Source organism: Lissotriton helveticus, chromosome 6 (genome assembly GCF_964261635.1).
Source record: "Lissotriton helveticus chromosome 6, aLisHel1.1, whole genome shotgun sequence".
NCBI lineage: Eukaryota > Metazoa > Chordata > Amphibia > Caudata > Salamandridae > Lissotriton > Lissotriton helveticus.
In genome coordinates this window covers 1,935,031,167-1,935,042,430 of record NC_136067.1, presented here as the reverse complement: position 1 = coordinate 1,935,042,430, position 11,264 = coordinate 1,935,031,167, and positions in this window count along the sequence as shown.

Below are 11,264 nucleotides of genomic sequence, written 5' to 3'. Positions count from 1 at the left end.
CCCTTTTGAGAAGCACTATCATCCAGAACTGCCTCAATTACCACAGGTGAGTGAACTGCCCCAGGCGCCCCCCCCCCCCGCTGTGACCCGGAGGGAGCGCTGTGACCACCCAGAGGCGCCACACTCTTCAAGCGCCATCCTGCCTTTGAACGAGCCGCTGTCCCTCAGACCCCCCCCTGTCAGGAACTCACCGCCGTGTGAGAAGAATTGCTGTGATATCCCAGGGCCTCTGAAGTGTCCGGGCCTCGCCATCACCGTCGCGGCGCACCCTGAGTGAAGCCAGCCCCGGCATTCGCGCCCCCTCGGCGGCCCTCGGAGCCAGGAGAGGGCCGCCGGACTCTGAAGTGGGCCGCGTTAGGCCCAGAAGCCATCATCTCTCCTCACGTGACGGCGGCGACATCACCAACTCCGCCCCCGCCGCGCTTCCATTGGGCCCTGTAATCGCGCCCCGCAGGCCGTGCTGCCATTGGCGGCTGCGGGTGCGTCCTCCTCGTCTGCCTGCCCTGATTGGTTCCCGGGCCCGAGGAAGTGAAGGGAGGCCCGGGACCGGCTCCGACACCAATGAGGGGGTTCCCGAGGAGAGTAGGAGCCCTCCCCTCACTCCGGAGACCTCCGCAAGGGCTCGACAAGGAGCCGAAGACTGCAGGTAAAGCCCCGGGGGGGGGGCAGAGGACCCAAGTAGACGCGGGGCCTCCCAGGAGCGAGAAGGAGGCCCCGAAACCGCCCATCCCCTCGGGGGGAACTGTTGCTGGGCACCGTTGGCCCTAATTAGCCACCAGAAAGTGCTGGAACTGGGCCAATGCCCCAAGAGACACGCATGAGGGCCTAAAAGGAATAGAGTAACCCCATAGCTGGAGAATAGTTAATTACCGTTAATTGATAGGCCCTGGTGCCTGATTTATTGTTGCTTAAGGAAGCATTCTTGCCGGATTAATGGCTTATATTTGCCAAATGCAAAACTCCTTGTTACCTGATGCAGTGTTAAATCCTACAGAAATGGTGATGCATAATTAATGAAATGTTTGGTCCTGATACTGAGAGGTTCACTGCTAACAAACGAAACGTTTTACACTTACCTGATGCAATGGTTGTTGATACATGCATTACTGACATGCTCTAATGCAGGGGTCCCCAAACTAAGGCCCCCGGGCCACATCCGGCCCTTCTAATCAACTGGAGTGGCCCACTTAACGATCCCAAACAATCCTTTGCTTCTTATCTCATGCAGAGACACGTATTCCCACTTCCAGGTAGCAGGCGGTTGGCGGTCCAGTTCCAGGCGACCGGAAACCGCTGGGGCGTCTCACAGCGCTTCCTGGGGAAATCGCTTAACACAGAAGTTCCCGCCAACACAGCGGTTCGGATTGATGCCTGTCCTTTGCCTGCTTCTATGCAAGTAAGAACCGTGTTTTCTGAGGCGGTGTTTTCGCGACTTTTACTGAGGTTCTTTGACACTGCGCAGGAGCGCTATTCTGTGTTTGTTTTGACACCGCGCTGGAGCGCTATTCTGGATTTGTTTCGACACCGTGCTGGAGCGCTTCACTTGGGGTTTGGTTGTTTGTTTGGGCACCGCGCTGGGGCGCTATCCTGAGTTTGTTTTGGCACCGCGCTGGAGAGCTTTACTTGTGGTTTGTTTTGGCACCGCGCTGGAGCGCTTTACTTTCAGTTCGTGACAACGCGCTACGGCGCTTATGTGAATACCTTGGACACCGCGCTGGAGCGCTTTGATTACGCGCTAGGGTGCTTATCTTTTTTCGTTTCTAAACAGGAGCGCTGTTTTCTAACTAACCACTATAGACAACTTCTACTCACTGGGTGTTCCTAAGCTCAAGGTAAACGCTATTAACCGCATGTGCACAAGAAGTAAACATAGAGAGGGCTTTATCTGTGCCCATTGTAATCAGGTCTCCCTTACTTCCCCTACCAGCCCGAGAAGAACGGAAGAAAGACAGACAACAAAATGTCGACACTGTTGGGGAAACGGAAAATAGATTCAGAGTGCAGAGTTTTTAAACAGCAGTGGACAGATGACTATTTTTTTGCCCAGTGCAAGGAAAAGGCAGTTTGTTTAATCTGCAAAGAGACAGTGGCGGTTTTTAAAGAATTTATTATCCGCCGACACTATGAAACCCGCCATGGAGGGCAGTATGCTAGCTTGCTGGGCCAAGTGAGGAGAGACAAGGTGGCTAAGCTACAAAATGCAATTGCCGCCCAGCAGAGTACAATGCTACGCCAAACACAGGCAAACCTGTCATCCCTTCGGGCCAGCTTCAAGGTAGCTAAACTACTTGCAGTGGAAGCTGTGGAAAGTCGTTCAGTGAGGGGGAGTTTGTCAAGAAGTGTTTGAACGCTGTCGCGGAGGAGTTGTGTCCGGACAAGAAAGATGCCTTGAACGCAGTGAGTCTGTCCGCATCTACAGTTACCTGGCGAATTAAAGAAATGGGGCATAATGTACATTTCCAGCTGAAAGAGAAAGCTAAAGATTTTGAGTGTTTTGCATTGGCAATGGATGAGAACAATGATGTGCAGGACACAGCGCAACTGCTGATTTTTATTCGGGGAGTTAATTCAACTTTTGAAGTGTCCGAGGAGCTGGCAGCTCTACAAAGTCTCACGGATACTACGACAGGAGAGGATATTTTTTGTAAAGTACGCCAAACGATGAAAGAGTTGGATTTAGACTGGGCTAAGCTGGCTAGCATCACAACGGACGGTGCTCCGAGTATGGTTGGTGCGTCGCGGGGGCTAATGGGTGCATAAAAAGAGAAATGGAGGAACGAGGTCTCACCCCCCCCATTAAGCACTGTCCTGCAAAGTTCTGAAGTGGGAATCTGTCATGAAGGTGGCTGTGCCTTGCATAAACTTTATCAGAGCAAACGGACTAAAACACAGGCAGTTCCAAGCTTTTCTATCCGAGCTGGAGTCTGCCCATGGAGACGTGCTTTACCACGCTGAAGTCAGATGGTTAAGCCGGGGTAGAGTTTTGAAGCACTTCTACGAGCTGCTACCCAAAATCAACATGATGGGTGGATGTCTGGTAGATTAAGTTTGTTTGTTTGTAACTGTGAGCAGTGCACAAAAAATGAGTGTGATAAAAATTATAAGTGTAAGATTGGATGGTGCATACAATTATTACTTTATTCTGGAGTCATGCACCTCCAACGTTAAAAACAATAGTGCAAAAAAGTCAGGTGGTTCAAGCAAATACATTCTGACTGGGCTATCTGGTCGACATGTTTCTGCGGTTACTGGTCAATTGTTATACCATCCGCTTCCTCAGGACCCATAAACTTAATTGCTACTGCTAAACTGGTGAAATGTGAAAAACAGGACATTTGTGAACGAAAAAAAGTGTCACCTGTACACTTCCATTTTTTCTCCTGTAAGTGTCCGTTTATACCATAGCCAGCGAATCCACATGTAATGAAAACACAAACAATCATAGCACTTACGTTAGTTCAGGCTATCAAATCATTATTGGTCAAATTATTCTTATACTGCATCTGGGTCAAGTGACCCTAGTATGTATAACATTGTCAGCGTAATCAATGTCTCACCTTAATTTTTAAGGGAAATGGCCTCACCTCACCTGGCAAACAGCTCAGGAAAATGAAGCACCGCTCTCTCCGTCGGTACTTCAAACAGCCAGCCGCCCAAACAGCACGGCTGGCTGTTTGAAGTACCGACGGAGAGGTGACACTTTTTTTCATTCACAAATGTCCTGTTTTTCACATTTCACCAGTTTAGCAGTAGCAATTAAGTTTATGGGTCCTGAGGAAGCGGATGGTATAACAATTGACCAGTAACCGCAGAAACATGTCGACCAGATAGCCCAGTCAGAATGTATTTGCTTGAACCACCTGACTTTTTTGCACTATTGTTTTTAACGTTGGAGGTGCATGACTCCAGAATAAAGTAATAATTGTATGCACCATCCAATCTTACACTTATAATTTTTATCACACTCATTTTTTGTGCACTGCTCACAGTTACAAACAAACTTAATCTACCAGACATCCACCCATCACTCCGTATCCCCAATATATATCTATGGAGATAGAGTGGTGGTGAAACTACTGTGGAGTAGACCAAATGATGTACTGGGTGCCCAAAATCGCGTAACTGATGGACATTTTTCACAGTGGTTAACTGTCCAGTCTGTCTTCTATCGTTCTAGTAGTAGCAGACACATAGCCAGCAACACTTAGCATGCTTTGAGCTCACTTCTAGACCCGCAGTTATCTGTTGTTCTGTAATACTTGTGTGGGGGGTATAACTGTGCTCAGGTCTCAAAACACTTCCCTTGAACCCTAGAAATATTGTTTGTTGTTTGTAATTAATGACACCCTGCCTTCTCTTCAATTTGAACTGGCTGAGTTGCAGACGTTTGATGTGCTGAAAGACGAATTCAAGCCCAACTGTCTCATAGAGTACTATGCTTCCCTCCCAAACAAGACCTACCCCAACATCAGAAAGCACGCTATGAAGATGTCCACAGTTTTTGGGAACACATATATCTGTGAGCAAACTTTTTCACGCATGAAGCTGATCAGAAAATCCGACAAGATCAAGACTCTCAGATCAACACCTGCATCAGTCTCTGAGACTGGCTGTAACTGGAATGGAACCTGACATCAATCTCCTTACCAGTAAGAAGCAACACCACAGCTCACACTGATATGGTAAACCTGCTGATTTCAGTAACTATGAATATGAAAAAATGTCAGTATAGTAATGCTCTTTTTATAGACAACATGTTTCTTGAACAGTGATGTCACATACAAAATGAAACTGCAGCATGTCATCTGCTGATAGGCAGCTTGTGTTTTTTTATCTGCCATTCCTGAAGGGCCTGCATGCTTCCAGGACCACCCTAAAGTCCGCCTGTTTATTACAATTATTCTGTATTAATGTTATTTCACTGTGTGGCAAAAAAATTATCATCAGCTTGTGTTTTTATTTTCGAATCTAATCTATATCTATAAAATAAAAGGAGTATCTGTGGTACTTCAAATAAACACAAGAAGACTTTCTATTACTTTTTTCTGCAAACCAACAGGTGGCACCAAGTCCCAGCGAAGGGCAGCTGCAAAAAAAGTCATTATAATCTGCACAATAATACTGGTTGTCACTTTGCCCCATATCATTTCCTGTTATAAGACTGACCCCGGCCCCCCATCACAGAAAGTAAAGTTGATGTGGCCCCCGCCAAAAAAAGTTTGGGGACCACTGCTCTAATGAAATGTACTCATGAGTTCCTGATACCCTGAATATTAAATTGCTCCCTTTGCTTCCCTGAATGAAATGTGCCAAAGACTTATTGCTACTGTGATTATTGATTACTCTGATTGTGGTCTTAGATAAAACGTATTGATTTGAATCAAACGTAACTGGTGTGGTCTAAGTCCTTGCGTGCATTTATTGTCTCAGTGGATGTGTGTGTTGTGTAGTCACTTAACACCTGAGCTTTCGGGTGCCTACTCAGGTTACCAGAGGGGGAAAATGTCCACAGGGGTCTGGGCCCAAAGGCTCATTCTCCGGTTAAGCTAGAGCAATTAGCGGAAGGGCTGCGGGGTATGGAGATGTAAGAGTTAAAAAGATGCTACTGGAAGGATTTGGTGAAGGGTTTTGCCTTCGTTACAACGCACCGCGGCTGTGGCGTTGGTCAAAGAGTTTCAAATCGGCTGATAACCATAAGGAAATTGATCAAGCTATTCAAATATTCAAATGTTTTGGTTAATTTTTTTGTAAAGGGAAGATGTGTAGAGAGGTCTCTGTTAGAATGTTCATATGTATCTAAGTAACATAGAATGTTATCATTGGAAAGACTGAGGCAGTACAGAGTGAAGCTGGTGGACAGAGGAGCTGGAGTTTCCTGTGCTATATCTTCAAATAAAGTCATATATCTACAATTCTACAAACCTTCAATTTCCTTTATTTCATCTTTACAATGGCGACGAGGATGGGATGATTGTGGATATTTCTGCGCAAGGGACAGATGTTGGATTCTCCACCCTTGGATTATCATTGTATAATAGATAAAAAAAAGCCTCATCCACGTTGTGAGTACAATTTTTACCTTTAAAACAAAAAAGAAAAAAAAGGAAATATATTTGGCTTCAGAAAGACTGTACTGAATTTAATTAGAACATTTTAAATTCAGAAGGACTGGACAGAATTTATTTGGAACATTTTAACCTGATTTAATTCGTGATGGAACCCGTGATTCAAGTTCTGATTTAATTCGTAGTGGAGTTGGATTTTTGATTTTTTTTTTCATGAAATGTTCCTTCTAAATTATAAATAATTTTCCTAGAGACAGAGAAACGAACAACTGATTGAATTGATGCCACTTTATCGTTGCGAATGCATAGCTACAAGTGCTTCTGGATGCTCTAGCAGATTATAAAAGCCTGCTTCGAGTCGTTTTTTAAAAATTTTTAGTACCATAACAAGCTCTACTTTTACATTGGCATCATTCACGTTGATAACGTTTCTTACTTCGAAAAATGCACTGTCTTCAGCGGCTGCATCCGAATCTTCTGATGCTTTGAAGGACGCGATTCCATCTTCCTTGTGTTTCGAAAATCGCCACATCATCTAGGAACAATTTCCTTTCAAAACAAACGTAAACCATGTTACGTGGCGGCCATTTTTCATTGTTGGGAAGGCTTCATCCATTAACATTGAGAATGCGACTTCGTCGTGATTTTGGCATTGGGAATACGATATTCATCGTAATTTGAACAATAAATACTGTTCATTAACTGGAATTCTCACAATTTGAAGCAAAGCCATTTCTAGTACTTTTGACTGCTGATTGCTTCGTTACATTAAATCTTCAGGAACTTTTACAAGATTTTAATGGATTCAACCTTCGAGTCAAGTAAAGCTAATCTGTAATTGTTTTAGCTTGTTATTTTAATTTCTTTCTTTATTAACCAATTTTCTTCCTACAGGAACAGTATTTAATTAATTATCTTGAACTTTGACAATAATTTTACTTTAGTATGGCTGACCAAAGCTTGTCTGCTCCTTCCTCCTTTCTTCCTACTCCTGGAGAGCCTGCTATTCCATGGAAAGAGTGGAAAACGTTATTTTTAACCTATATCCTTGCTACAGGTGCAGATAAATATGGACCAGTGCGTAGACAGGTCATTCTACTTCATAATTTAGGAGTCGAGGGTAGGAGATTGTACGAAAATTTACCCGAAGTTTCATTAGGTACTGGTGATGGTCAGCCTATCAATTTATATGAGATGAGTATGAAAATGTTAGACATTAGATTCATTACTAAAGTCAATGTAGTATTAGAGAGGCATACATTCTTTTGCAGAGTACAAAAGGCAGATGAAGACATATTATCTTATGTAGCAGCTTTAAGAGGATTATCTTTGACCTGTGAATTTGAACAATTGGCAGACTCTTTAATACGTGACCAAATTGTCAGGTGTACAAATAATAAAAGAGTACGTGAAAAATTATTAATTAAAGATTCTACATTGGAAGAGGCAATTCAAATTGCAAGAGGTCTAGAGCACACTGATATTTGGATTAAGGAAATGGATAAATGCACTAATTCTGTAGTAAACAAAGATTCTGCATCAAAAATTGTGTCATCTAAAGATTCAGAAATACAAGCTGACATTAGCGAGACTAAAGCCATTAAAACTAAACCATTTTCTAAGTCACCCTTTAATAAGGTCACTGATAAAAGTAATGAATCTTCTCAATTTAAAGGACCTGTGTCTTTTTGGTCACGACCTGTTACTTGTCATCGTTGTGGTGCACCCGGCCATATTGCTTCTAGTACTAAGTGCTTGGGAAGGAATGCAATTTGTAGAACTTGTGGTAGAAAAGGACATTTTGCTAAAGTTTGTAAAACCAAAATGCCTGTTGTACATGCAATTGATGACTCTTGTGAAAGTGTCCATGAATGTATTCCTTCCATTAATGTTGTTACTACTCAAACTGACGTTTTCACTGTTAGAGCTAACTCTAACACCACTGATTCTTCTATCAAGATGGAGAGTACAAGCAAATTAGAAAAACCTCACTATGTAATTAATTTAGATTCTAAGGTAGTAAGAATGTTAATTGATTCTGGAAGTCTCTATACTCTTTTAGCTAAAGAAATGTACTTTGAATCTTGGGGGAAGTCAAGTAGCGAAAAGGATTGGGATGCTCCAGACATTAAAGCTGTAGGTTATGGTGGTAAAACCATTGATATTTTGGGATTGAAATGGATGGTGATTGAATTCGAGTCTAAAAAGGTTTATGGACGTGTTTATTTGACCAAGCAAGGGTCAAATTTATTAGGATGGCGACATCAAAAAGATTTAGGGATTGTCTTGAATCCAAATGCTAGTGAACCTGTTCAATCTGTGATTGGAAATAACATAGATGACTATGAGTCCTTGATAATGAGTAATTATGGCGATGTTTTTACTGAGGAGTTGGGGAAACTTAAGAACTTTTCCGATAAAATCATTCTTAAGAATAAGACTACCCCCATTGTTCATAAAGTTAGGTCAGTGCCTCATTTAATGAGGGGTCCCTTGGAAGAAGAACTTGATAAGTTGTTAAAAATGGGTATTATTGAGCCACTTGAGGCTTCTGAGTGGTTGGCGCCCATTGTAGTCGCGCCAAAGGATAGTGGAAAGAAGATTCGTTTATGCATTGACCTTCGCGATTTAAATAAGAATATATGGGTAGATCGTCCACCCTTGCCCAATATATCGGAAATGCTCACTGCAATGGGTGGGGGGAGTGTATTTAGTGTCATGGATATGTCAGCAGCGTATCATCAAATAGATCTTGATGATAAATCCAGGCACTTGACATCGTTTGTAACTCCCTTAGGTGCATTCCGTTATTGTCGAATGCCATTTGGCCTAGCTTCGGCCTCAGCAGTTTTTCAAAGAGTCATGCAAAAAGTGTTACAAGTATTGAAAGATGTATTCTGTTTTCAAGACGATGTACTCATTATAGGCAAGGATTATGAACATCATGATATTGTAATGGAAAATGTTCTATGTCGGATGCGAGAAAATGGTTTGACAATCAAGAGGGAAAAATGTCAGTTAAGAAAGGATGTAGTGTGTTATTTAGGTCATGAGATCTCTAAGCACGGAATCAAACCTAAAAAAAAAATTGTTTTAGCTATCAAAGATGCTCCTACTCCAACAAACAAAGAACAACTTAGAAGTTTTTCAGGATTAGCAGAATACTGCTCGAAATTTGTAAAAGGATTTACGAACATTGTTGAACCTTTACGTTTACTAATGAAAACGGGGGTAGAGTTTGTTTGGAGTGAGGTTTGTGAAGCAGCCTTCAAACAAGTCAAGGAAGGGATTTTGTCTGCTCCTTCTTTAGGACATTTTGATGTTAAAGCAAAAACGTATGTTACAACTGATGCCAGTGCTGTGGGTATTGGGGCAGTCTTGTCACAGGTAAAAGATGGTGAAGAAAGGGTAATAGTATTTGCATCCAGGAGATTACAAAATGCTGAAACCTCGTACTCTGTGATAGAAAAAGAGGATTTAGCATGCTGTTGGGGAATTAAACATTTCAAATATTTTGTTTGGGGTATTCCCTTTAAGCTTAGAACTGATCATAAACCCCTCGTGCACTTGTTTAAAGGTGGGAAAGGATTAGAAGGGAGTGTAACTCCGAGAATTTCAAGGTGGATTCTTTCTGTATTGGATTATAATTTTGAAATTGAGTATTTGAAAGGTTTAAAAAACGTCGTAGCTGATTGCTTATCAAGAATGCCCATTAAACTAAATAAGGAAGAAGAAATTGTTGAAGATTTGATATGTTATACTGAAGAACAATCTTTTGATAAGGAAGAATGGGAAACTGCGATGTTAGATGATGTTGTTTTAAAAGAGGTCACTCTGGGAGTGTCTAATGGTTGGAAGGGTGATTCTAGTCATGATTCGTCTTTCAAGGGTTACAAGAATGTGGAGGAAGAGTTGAGCGTAAGAGAAGGAAAGTTGTGGAGAAGAGATAAACTTGTACCTCCTCAAGGTCTTAAAGCCAAGATCATCAATCTTGCTCACGAGGGTCATATAGGAAGGAGTATGACTAAAAGACGCATTCGTCAGTCATTCTGGTGGCCAAAAATAGATAAGGATGTTGAAGATACTGTCAAGGATTGTTACGCTTGTGCTGCTAGTGACAAAACCAAAGTTGTTCGTCAACCACCACTTTCTTGTGTTAAGTTTCCTGATCGTCCTTGGGAAAGAATAGCAATAGATTTTCTTGGTCCCATTTCGAAGTTGGGGTCAAATTGTAAATTTTTAATGGTTTTAGTGGATTACCACTCCAAATGGTTTGTTGTGGAAACAGCTGATAGTATTGTATCTGAGAAAGTCATAACATTTTTGGGGAAGGTCTTTATGAACGAAGGAATTCCCAAAAATCTTGTGTCGGACAATGGTCCTCAGTTTCTTTCTAGGGCTATGCAAGATTTTCTTCATGGGAAAGGTGTGAAACATGAAAAAGTTGCTATGTTCAGACCTCAAGCGAATGGTTTAGTGGAGAGAATCAATCGGTTAATAATGGACAACATTCAGCTTTCCTTGTGTAATGGGTTGTCATGGTCAGATGAGTTAAGGAAATTAATTTGGTCTTAAAGTGACTGGTGTTTCACCTTTTGTATCACTCAAAGGAAGAGAGCCGGGGGTTAAGGAAATACCTGGGTGGCTAAAAGACAAGGAATGTGTGTGGGTGGACCGGGAGAGTATTGGTAGAAACGTTAAGTGGCAACAATTAACTGCTACTTCTCGATATAATCAAATGAGAGGTGTCAAGGTTCCTACTATTGAAGTAGGGGACTGGGTGGTTGTAAAACGGGGTGGTGTTGTTGTCAAAGGCAATAGTAAATTTTCTAAACCTTTTCTAGTCAAAGAAGTGAAGAAAAGTGTGGTAGTATTAAGTGATGGTTCCACTTGGAATTATGGAAACATTTCTAAATGTTCATCAACTTCATTGTTGCCATACAATTGATTACTTTAATTTGAGTGTATATGTATAAGTGTATGTTCAAGCTATTCAAATATTCAAATGTTTTGGTTAATTTTTTTGTAAAGGGAAGATGTGTAGAGATGTCTCTGTTAGAAAGTTCATATGTATCTAAGTAACATAGAATGTTATCATTGGAAAGACTGAGGCAGTACAGTGTGAAGCTGGTGGATAGAGGAGCTGGAGTTTCCTGTGCTATATCTTCAAATAAAGTCATATATCTACAATCCTACAAG